The sequence below is a fragment of the Acipenser ruthenus genome, unplaced genomic scaffold (genome assembly GCF_902713425.1).
Source record: "Acipenser ruthenus unplaced genomic scaffold, fAciRut3.2 maternal haplotype, whole genome shotgun sequence".
In the NCBI taxonomy this organism is placed as follows: domain Eukaryota; kingdom Metazoa; phylum Chordata; class Actinopteri; order Acipenseriformes; family Acipenseridae; genus Acipenser; species Acipenser ruthenus.
In genome coordinates, this window is record NW_026707571.1 from 5,809 (window position 1) to 15,000 (window position 9,192).

General features: G+C 41.4%; 1 long non-coding RNA gene across 1 annotated transcript in view; it reads right to left on the reverse strand.

The window, feature by feature from the left end:
• Nucleotides 1–4,190: 4,190 nt before the first annotated feature.
• Nucleotides 4,191–9,192, reverse strand: part of LOC131727764 (uncharacterized) — an 11,428-nt gene continuing 6,426 nt past the window's right edge. Inside the window, exon 4 of the long non-coding RNA XR_009322278.1 lies at nucleotides 4,191–7,529. This is a non-coding gene — a long non-coding RNA (uncharacterized LOC131727764). The remainder of the gene's footprint in view (nucleotides 7,530–9,192) is intronic.

The following is a 9,192-nucleotide window of genomic DNA, read 5'->3' on the forward strand; positions in this document are numbered from 1 at the left end:
TTACCTTGGGGGACTGAGTTCAAATCCCGGTGAGTTCCTTGTTTGTTTTCAATGACTTGGTTAATTTCTTATATAAGACAATGAAAAAGCAGACTACTCCGTGGAAGTAAGATGGACTGGGTTCAAATCCAGGCGAGTTCTTTGCTTGTTTCAAAGAATGTGTTAATTGAGCTCATATATAGTGTGAACCAAAGCTTTCCTGTGGGAGCTGGTGGCGCAGTGGCTATGCTGATGGCCTTCTCTCCCTGAAGACGGTGGTTCGAATCCTGGTCCCGGAGGCGAGTTCCTGAGGTAAGTAATGCTGTTGGTTGTGAGTCATGGTGGTGGTTGTAAATCTGGGTGTTGACTGTAAGTAATGATGCAGGTTGTAACTAACGATGTTGGTTGTGTCTCCACAGACGGAGGAGGGCCGTGTGCCCTGAAGAGGAGCCGGAAGAGGATGAAGAGGGGGCTTGGGCCCCCGGCCGCGGGGGGAGTGGAAGACGGGGGTGTTGGTACCATGGGGGAAGGAAAAGCAGGAGGTGTAAACATGGGGGAGCAGGCAGGGATGTTATCTTGCCTTTTGCCCTGCAATGGGCCCAATCAGCTGAGCTCTAGAGATGATTATAGGACAAAATATATCTTTAACGCTCCCTGTCAGATGGCAGTGCAAAAGGAATATCCCTGCCTGCTCCCCCATGTTTACACCACCTCCTTCTTCTTCTTCTTCTTTTCCTCCTCTCTGGTACCAACACCCCCATCTTCCACTCCCCCCACGGCCGGGGGCCCCAGCCCCCTCTTCATCCTCTTCCGGGCACACGGCCCTCCTCCGTCTGTGGAGACACAACCAACATCGTTAGTTACAACCTGCATCATTACTTACAGTCAACACCCAGATTTACAACCACCACCATGACTCACAACCAACAGCATTACTTACCTCAGGAACTCGCCTCCGGGACCAGGATTCGAACCACCGTCTTCAGGGAGAGAAGGCCATCAGCATAGCCACTGCGCCACCAGCTCCCACAGGAAAGCTTTGGTTCACACTATATATGAGCTCAATTAACACATTCTTTGAAACAAGCAAAGAACTTGCCTGGATTTGAACCCAGTCCATCTTACTTCCACGGAGTAGTCTGCTTTTTCATTGTCTTATATAAGAAATTAACCAAGTCATTGAAAACAAACAAGGAACTCACCGGGATTTGATCCCAGTCCCACAATGTGAACAGCACAGCATGCTAGTGAACTAGCCCACTGCACCACCTGTCTGCTCGTGACAACCCAGCTTTGCACAGAAGCCCTTATATCATCCTCTTTATATTATTTGTATGCTTAGACCACTGACCCCTTGTCCTGTTACGTAAACACAAGTCTATCAAAATAGGTAAAGTGTTTGAAAATGAAAAGGAAACTCCTGCTCTGGGTTTGAACCCGCTACCCAGGGAATCACGGGTCTCTGCTCTACCAACAGAGCTATCCAGCCGACTGGTGCTGATGTTGTTTGAAACACATTATTACATTGTGTGGTGAGGACCTGGGGGCGAAGAGGTGATTCTTAGCTTTGTTTAATTTGTGATGAACTGGATTCAAAACCAAACCTTATAAACAGGTAAGTTTAACAATATTTTTGAAATCAATAGATTAACACTTGTGCTTTACATGTGACTTGAACCAACAACCTTGGAAGTCAGAATCCAGTGCTCTACCACCTGTGCTAGCCAGAGAGCTACTATCTCCTGCTGCCAAATGACCTCCAGTACATTAACTAATGATTTGTACAAAATGTATATCACTCCATTGGAAATATCCAATAAAAGAGTCACTTCTATCATGTCTTTGACAGATTCAAACTACAAGGTGCTGTGAGAACAGAAGATTTCAATCTGTATCCTGGATATGATCCCAGTCTCTCAAGGGAAAGAGCATTTAAGCACAGGGACTGACCCCACTGCACCACCTAGCAGCTGTCCCTGAAGTTAGATTTACATTGCCTACAAGGTAAAATAACCAACTTGAAAAAAAAAACAAGAAAAACATGCACGTTGCATGGGGTTTGAACCACCAACCCTGGGAATCAGGGCCCTGTGCTCTCCCAACTGAGCCATCCTACCAGCTGTACTGCTGCAGTCATTTGTGACTTGAACTGGACTAATGATCTGTACAACATGGAGGTGATTACTGCCTTGAAAATATCCAATAAAAGAGTCACTTCTGTTGTATCTGACAGATTCAAACAAACAGACGCCGTGGAGAAACAAAACAAGCACACAACACAAGACTTCAAACACAACGCTGGGGTTTATTTATCAATTCTTTTTTAAGTCTCTTAATCAGAGAACACCAGTCATGCTGTGCCATTGAATTGTGGGTCTGGTTTTAAACTCAGTTCACTTGTCCTGTGAACTGGCTTTGAACCCAGACCTCCAAGGTGAAAGGCAGGCAAAGCTAGTGAACTAGCCCACTCCACCACCTGGCTGCTTGTGACAAACCAGCACTCTAACCTGGTATATGAGATTCACTTCCCTTGTCAGAGACTCCACACGCATGCTGAGTTGCATGCCACTGAAGAGAGGAGGGATTATCAAACCCAACCCTATTATACGGCAGCTCTATAAGGTAAATGAAACAATATTTCTGAAAATGAGGGGAAAAAAACATAACGTGTGTTTCATGTGGGACTTGAAACAGCTGTTAAGAGAATCTGAAGCCGATACGCTACCAACTACACCAATCAGAAAGCTCTCAAAGCACCTCAGATGCTCCCCAGTATTTGAATTCTTCATGAGTGCAGCTGAGGGGTTGCAAGGATGCTGAAATAGACCAGCAGCTCAGACCCCCTGCTGAGTTTACCTTTAACATTACATCAAAGATTCTGGAACAATAAATGTAAAAAATAAGGCATTTAACATCACATTGCATTTTTCTGCCAAGGTTTGAACCCTGTCCACCAATAATCACATTAATGCAAACCTAGCCAACCAGACTCCTGTGCTATCTATCGGCTTAAGGTGGGATCGTGTGTGACATTGTCTATAAGGTTCATTCTTTAAAAATGAAAGTACAGCACACTGAACTCAGTGCACCAAGTGTAACCCACACAAGAGAAGCATGCAATTCCTCGTTATTCCACTGGTCGGCGTGTTTTTTAACTTTTTTTTTAAATGTAAATGTTTTTCATGAAAATATCACTTTGTTTTTTGACAAAAAAAAAATACAACATTGAAACGCACTAGGATGTAAACAGTGGACTAATAAACCAATAACTCGAACATTTAATAATACAAAATAATAAAATCAGTGTGAAATGAATGAAAAACGACTTAGGCATACTTGCAGCAGTAGGAGGTTATGGATTCTGAAATCTCATGACCTCCTATTGATGAATGTATGCTCAAGACTCCACCCAGCGACGGAAAGAGTTAATGCACGTCCAAAACCATACTGAGCCAGCCAGAGTGCTGAGAATCACACAAAAACCAGACGCGCTCAAAGGCCCAGGCGGGGTGCCTGAATCCAAACCATACCGAGCGAGCCAGCCAGAGAGCTGCCGAACACCACACTGAGCTGCACAGCACGGCTTCAATTCATATACCGAGCGAGCCAGCCAGAGAGCTGCCGAACACCACGCTGAGCTGCACAGCACGCTTCAATTCATATACCCAGAGAGCCAGCCAGAGAGCTGCCGAACACCACGCTGAGCTGCACAGCATGGCTTCAATTCATATACCGAGCGAGCCAGCCAGAGAGCTGCCGAACACCACGCTGAGCTGCACAGCACGGCTTCAATCCATTCTGTGTACAATAAATACATTGGGGCTCATTTCCTGCATTTGAGGACACCAGATCAGACAACTGGACCACCTTGCCCGCTTTCGTGGCACTTGCTTTATCAATAAGGAGAACATTTTTGAAGAGAAAAAGAGGAATATACACATGCAATCAGCACCTGGTGGGTTTGAACCCAGAATTCTAGGAAACAGAATCCCACACTCTACAGGTGAGCTATCCAGCCTGCTTATGAAGGGGCTTGGTCAAAGCATTATTACATGTTGTGATGTAGACCTGGGGAGCCATAAACAGCTTGAGAGACACGTGACAAAATGGATTTAAAACCAAGCTCACAAAAGGTCAAAATGAATTTATATGAAGAAGAATATACATGCGGGACTTGAACCCGCTACCGTGGGAATCACAGTCCCCTGCTTTACTGACAGAGCTATCCAGCTGACTGGTTCTCCTACTGCGTGAAACACATTATTATATTGTGTTAATTTGATTCACAGCTTCGTTTCATTTGTGACTTGAAATGGATTCCAACCCATCTCACTTCCACGGAGTAGTCTGCTTTTTCATTGCCTTATATAAGAAATTAACCAAGTCTTTGAAAACAAAGGAGAAATGCACCTGGATTTGAACCCAGTCCCCCACAGCAACCAACACAGCATACCAGTGAACTAGCCCACTGCACCACCTGTCTGCTTGTGACAAGCTGGCATTGCAGAGAAGCCCTTATATCACCCTCATTATATTATTATTTGTATGAAACGATGTCCTGTTATGTAAACCCAAGTCTATCAAAATGGGCAAAGTGTTTGAAATGAAAATGAAACACATACCCTTAGCAAGGGTTTCATCCCGCTACCATGGGAATCACAGTCCCCTGCTCTACCAACAGAGCTATCCAGCTGACTGGCTCTCCTGCTGCTCTACCAACAGAGCTATCCAGCTGACTGGCTCTCCTGCTGCTCTACCAACAGAGCTATCCAGCTGACTGGCTCTCCTGCTGCGTGAAACACATTATTACATTGTGTGGTGTGGACCTGGGGGCTAAGGGGATTCTCAGCTTCGTTTCATTTGTGACTTAAACTGGATTCAAAGCCAAACCTTATAAACCTGATAAAAAGGTAAATTTAACAATATTTTTTAAATCGACAGATTAACCAACAACCCTGGAAATCAGAGTCCAGTGCTCTACCAATTGAGGCAGCCAGACAACTGCTCTCTCCTGCTGTCAAATGACCTCCAGTACATTAACTAATGATTTGTACAAAATGCAGATCATTGGAAATATCCAATAAAAGAGTCACTTCTATCGTGTCTTTAACAGATTCAAACTCCAAGGTGCTGTGAAAACAGACGATTTCAATCTGCAGCCTGGATTTGATCCCAGTCTCTCAAGGTAAACAGCATTTAAGCACAGGGACCAACCCCACTGCGACACCTAGCAGCTGTCCTTGATGTTAGTTTTACATTGCCTACAAGGCAAATTAACCAACTTGAAAAAAAAAAAAACCAGAAAAACAGGCATTGTGAATGGGGTTTGGACCACCAACCCTGGGAATCAGGGCCCTGTGCTCTACCAACTGAGCCATCCTACCAGCTGTACCACTACACTCATTTGTGACTTGAACTGGACTAATGATTTGTACAACATGGAGGTGATTACTGCCTTGAAAATAGCTAAAATAAAAGAGTCACTTCTATTGTATCTTTGACAGAGTCAAACAAATACGGGCAGTAGTGTGGAGTAGTGGTTAGGGCTCTGGACTCTTGACCGGAAGGTTGTGGGTTCAATCCTAGGTGGGGGGGGACACTGCTGCTGTACCCTTGAGCAAGGTACTTTACCTAGATTGCTCCAGAAAAAACTCAACTATATAAATGGGGAATTGTATGTAAAAAATAATGTGATATCTTATAACAATTGTAAGTCGCGCTGGATAAGGGCACATGCTAAGAAAATAATAATAAATAGACACACCCCCACCCCCAGTGAGCTGATTAATTCAGCGTGGCTTTGTCAAGCAGGTTACAACAATGGGCAAAGCAGGCAGTGCACTTTATGAAGACAGGCAGAACGAAGCTCTTGCTATTCCTTATTCAATGCTGCCATCGTGTGGCCATTTAGTAGAACTGTTGATTTTAATAAAGATAATTTTCTTTAATTTAAAAAAAAAAAGTTTTATCTTAACACAGCTCAGTTGCCCATTGTAATGACTCGGACTAACCTTACCACTGTGCAAAAACAAAGACATTTCCGATACATTCTTAAAATCATAATAATAATCACAATAAATAAAACACAAAAAATAATGACAATGTACAGGAAATAGACTTTATATCACAGTGCAGAGCTGTGACAAGATGAAGGGAGCTTGAGGTTGTTCAGTCTAAAGCACTTCCCATTGTAGATAAAAAAAAAAAAAAATCAATCTCACGCCAGGCTGAGAACGGAGCTGCTTTTGTTTTGTTTAATTCCTTGTTTGTTGGTAACGCAAAAGCTCACAGCCAGACAAGTACAGCAGCAGACTTCATTAAAACACACACAATAAACGGTACAGTACATGCTGTAGTTACGGACTCTAGAGCTGTGTGTTTAAGATGCAGTGATTTGCGGTTCCAAACCCCCATAAGAGGCTGTGTGCTCCAGTGGGCAAAGAAAAGGGCTTGCAGGGAAATAGGCATCACACATGCTTTCATTTTTTAATTGTTATTTGTCAAATAGCGAGTTAGAGATCATGTACATTTCCTTTACTTGTTTTTTTAAACACAACTTCACCGTCAAAAAGTACATTTTCCAACACAGATTCTCAAATAAATAAAGTCCATCATTATTGCAGGGAAGACTGCAAGACAAACTTGCAGGTCCTCTTCAAAGATTAACAAATGGCTAAAACACACAAGTCCATTGTCCCAGCCCCAAACAAACTTCTGCAGCAGTGAGCTGGACAGCTGACCAGGGGATGCACATGGATGCAAATGCATGCACATGGATTAGGGAGTGGTAAACATGTAGAAAACAGAAAGTACTGCTTAGAGGAGAAACCTCAAAATGGAGCAAGGTAACCAGTGGTGTACCACAGGGATCAGTATTGGGTCCTCTGCTATTCCTAATCTACATTAATTATTTAGATTCTGGTATAGTAAGCAAACTTGTTAAATCTGCAGACGACACAAAAATAGGAGTGGCAAACACTGTTGCAGCAGCAAAGGTCATTCAAAATGATCTAGACAGCATTCAGACCTGGGCAGACACATGACAAATGAAATTTAATAGAGAAAAGTGTAAAGTATTGCATGCAGGCAATAAAAACGTGCATTACAAATATCATATGGGAGATACTGAAATTGAAGAAGGGAACTATGAAAAAGACCTAGGAGTTTATGTTGACTCAGAAATGTCTTCCTCTAGACAATGTGGGGAAGCTATAAAAAAAATGCCAACAAGATGCTTGGATATATTGTGAGGAGTGTTGAATGTAAATCAAGGGAAGTAATGTTAAAATTTTACAATGAATTAGTAAGACCTCACCTAGAATATTGTGTTCAGTTCTGGTCACCTTGTTACAAAAAGGATATTGCTGCTCTAGAAAGAGTGCAAAGAAGAGCAACCAGAATTATCCCGGGTTTAAAAGGCATGTCATATGCAGACAGGCTAAAAGAATTGAATCTATTCAGTCTTGAACAAAGACGACTACAGGGCGATCTGATTCAAACATTCAAAATCCTAAAAGGTAGACAATGTCGACCCAGGGGACTTCTTTGACCTGAAAAAAGAAACAAGGACCAGGGGTCACAAATGGAGATTAGATAAAGGGGCATTCAGAACAGAAAATAGGAGGCACCTTTTTACACAGAGAATTGTGAGGGTCTGGAACCAACTCCCCAGTAATGTTGTTGAAGCTGACACCCTGGGATCCTTCAAGAAGCTGCTTGATGAGATTCTGGGATCAATAAGCTACTAACAACCAAACAAGCAAAGATGGGCTGAATGGCCTCCTCTCATTTGTAAACTTTCTTATGTTCATATGTTCTAAAAGTAGACAAAAGTAAGGCAGGGCTACAGTTTGATTAAAGGGGAGGTTCACTGCATGGCTTTTTATTTTTATCTGCCCGTGTACTATGTTGGTGCGTGTTCGTGCCACTGTCTTTTCGTATGAACTTTAAAATGTGTGATCGACGACTGTTTCAATGGTAAACTGTTTTAAACCCCTGTCTTTTTATGTTTCTATAACATCGATGTCAATCTGATGTAGTTTATGTGTGATCGCGGAGATTTATTTATATATTAAATGATTTTACATGTCAAAATGTTGTCAATCTTTAATCAAACTTAAAATGTTTCAGTAATATAATGACATGCTGCATCCATAATATTATTAGCAGGGCAAGTCATTTTATACATTTTAATATTAGTATAGCTAATATTTTAAATCGTGATAATTCACTTTAATTCAATATACTGTATCTCTTTCTCGTTACATGTCTTATTGGTTGTTGCACTACAGGGATTTACCATTTTAAAATGATGCTGATATATAGTAGCCTGCATATACTGTATGATCTCTCTCACAACACAAAATCATGGTTGGTATTGAACTACAGGTATTTACCACGGTTTAGCAAAGACGTTAACTCTTTAGATTTTAATTAATGAATGTATTGTTTCTTCCCAAACTTGTAATTGAAACACATGCACTATGATAACCAGTTTCCTGTTCATTTTCTGTCCTTTATTATACAAAATACTGTATGTAAAATAAATGAAAGAACAAATATCAAATAATAATACTGTATTAGCAACGTTTTTCAAGTACATCCTGTGATTGATGTGCTCCGTGGCCTAGTTAGTGATCGCAGCATGGAGCTTAATGTTTTCCATGATTGAAACTCATGCTTTAACTTTTGGACAATCGCTCGCATACCTGCTGTCCAAACTGTAGTGCTTCCCAAAACAAAAACACCTCCAGAAATGCAAAATAACGTCAATACGCAACACGTTTTGCTAGTTAACGTTTGTTACACAAACAGAAATACACAATCAGAAATGTACAATCGTACAATTCATTTTAAATGATTTATTTGCTGCTAATATATATTACAGCGATATTCACATTCCCTTATCTAGCGTAATGCTGTCGAATGTATCCGATCTACATGTTAATGTAAATTATACGTACAAAAGTCATTTGAAATTATGCATTTTTGTTAGGCTAATATATCGGATCTAAAGCGATATTCACATCATCTTATCAAGCAGCATACTGATGAATAAATCCGATCTACAAATTGATATAAATTATACCTACAAAATGAATTTTAAATTATTTATTTTTCATTAACATATCCGATCAACTTATTTCCTGGCTCGATCTACTTATTTCCTAGCCTAGGCTCGGTTACATTAGAAACAATGGAACCTCCCCTTTA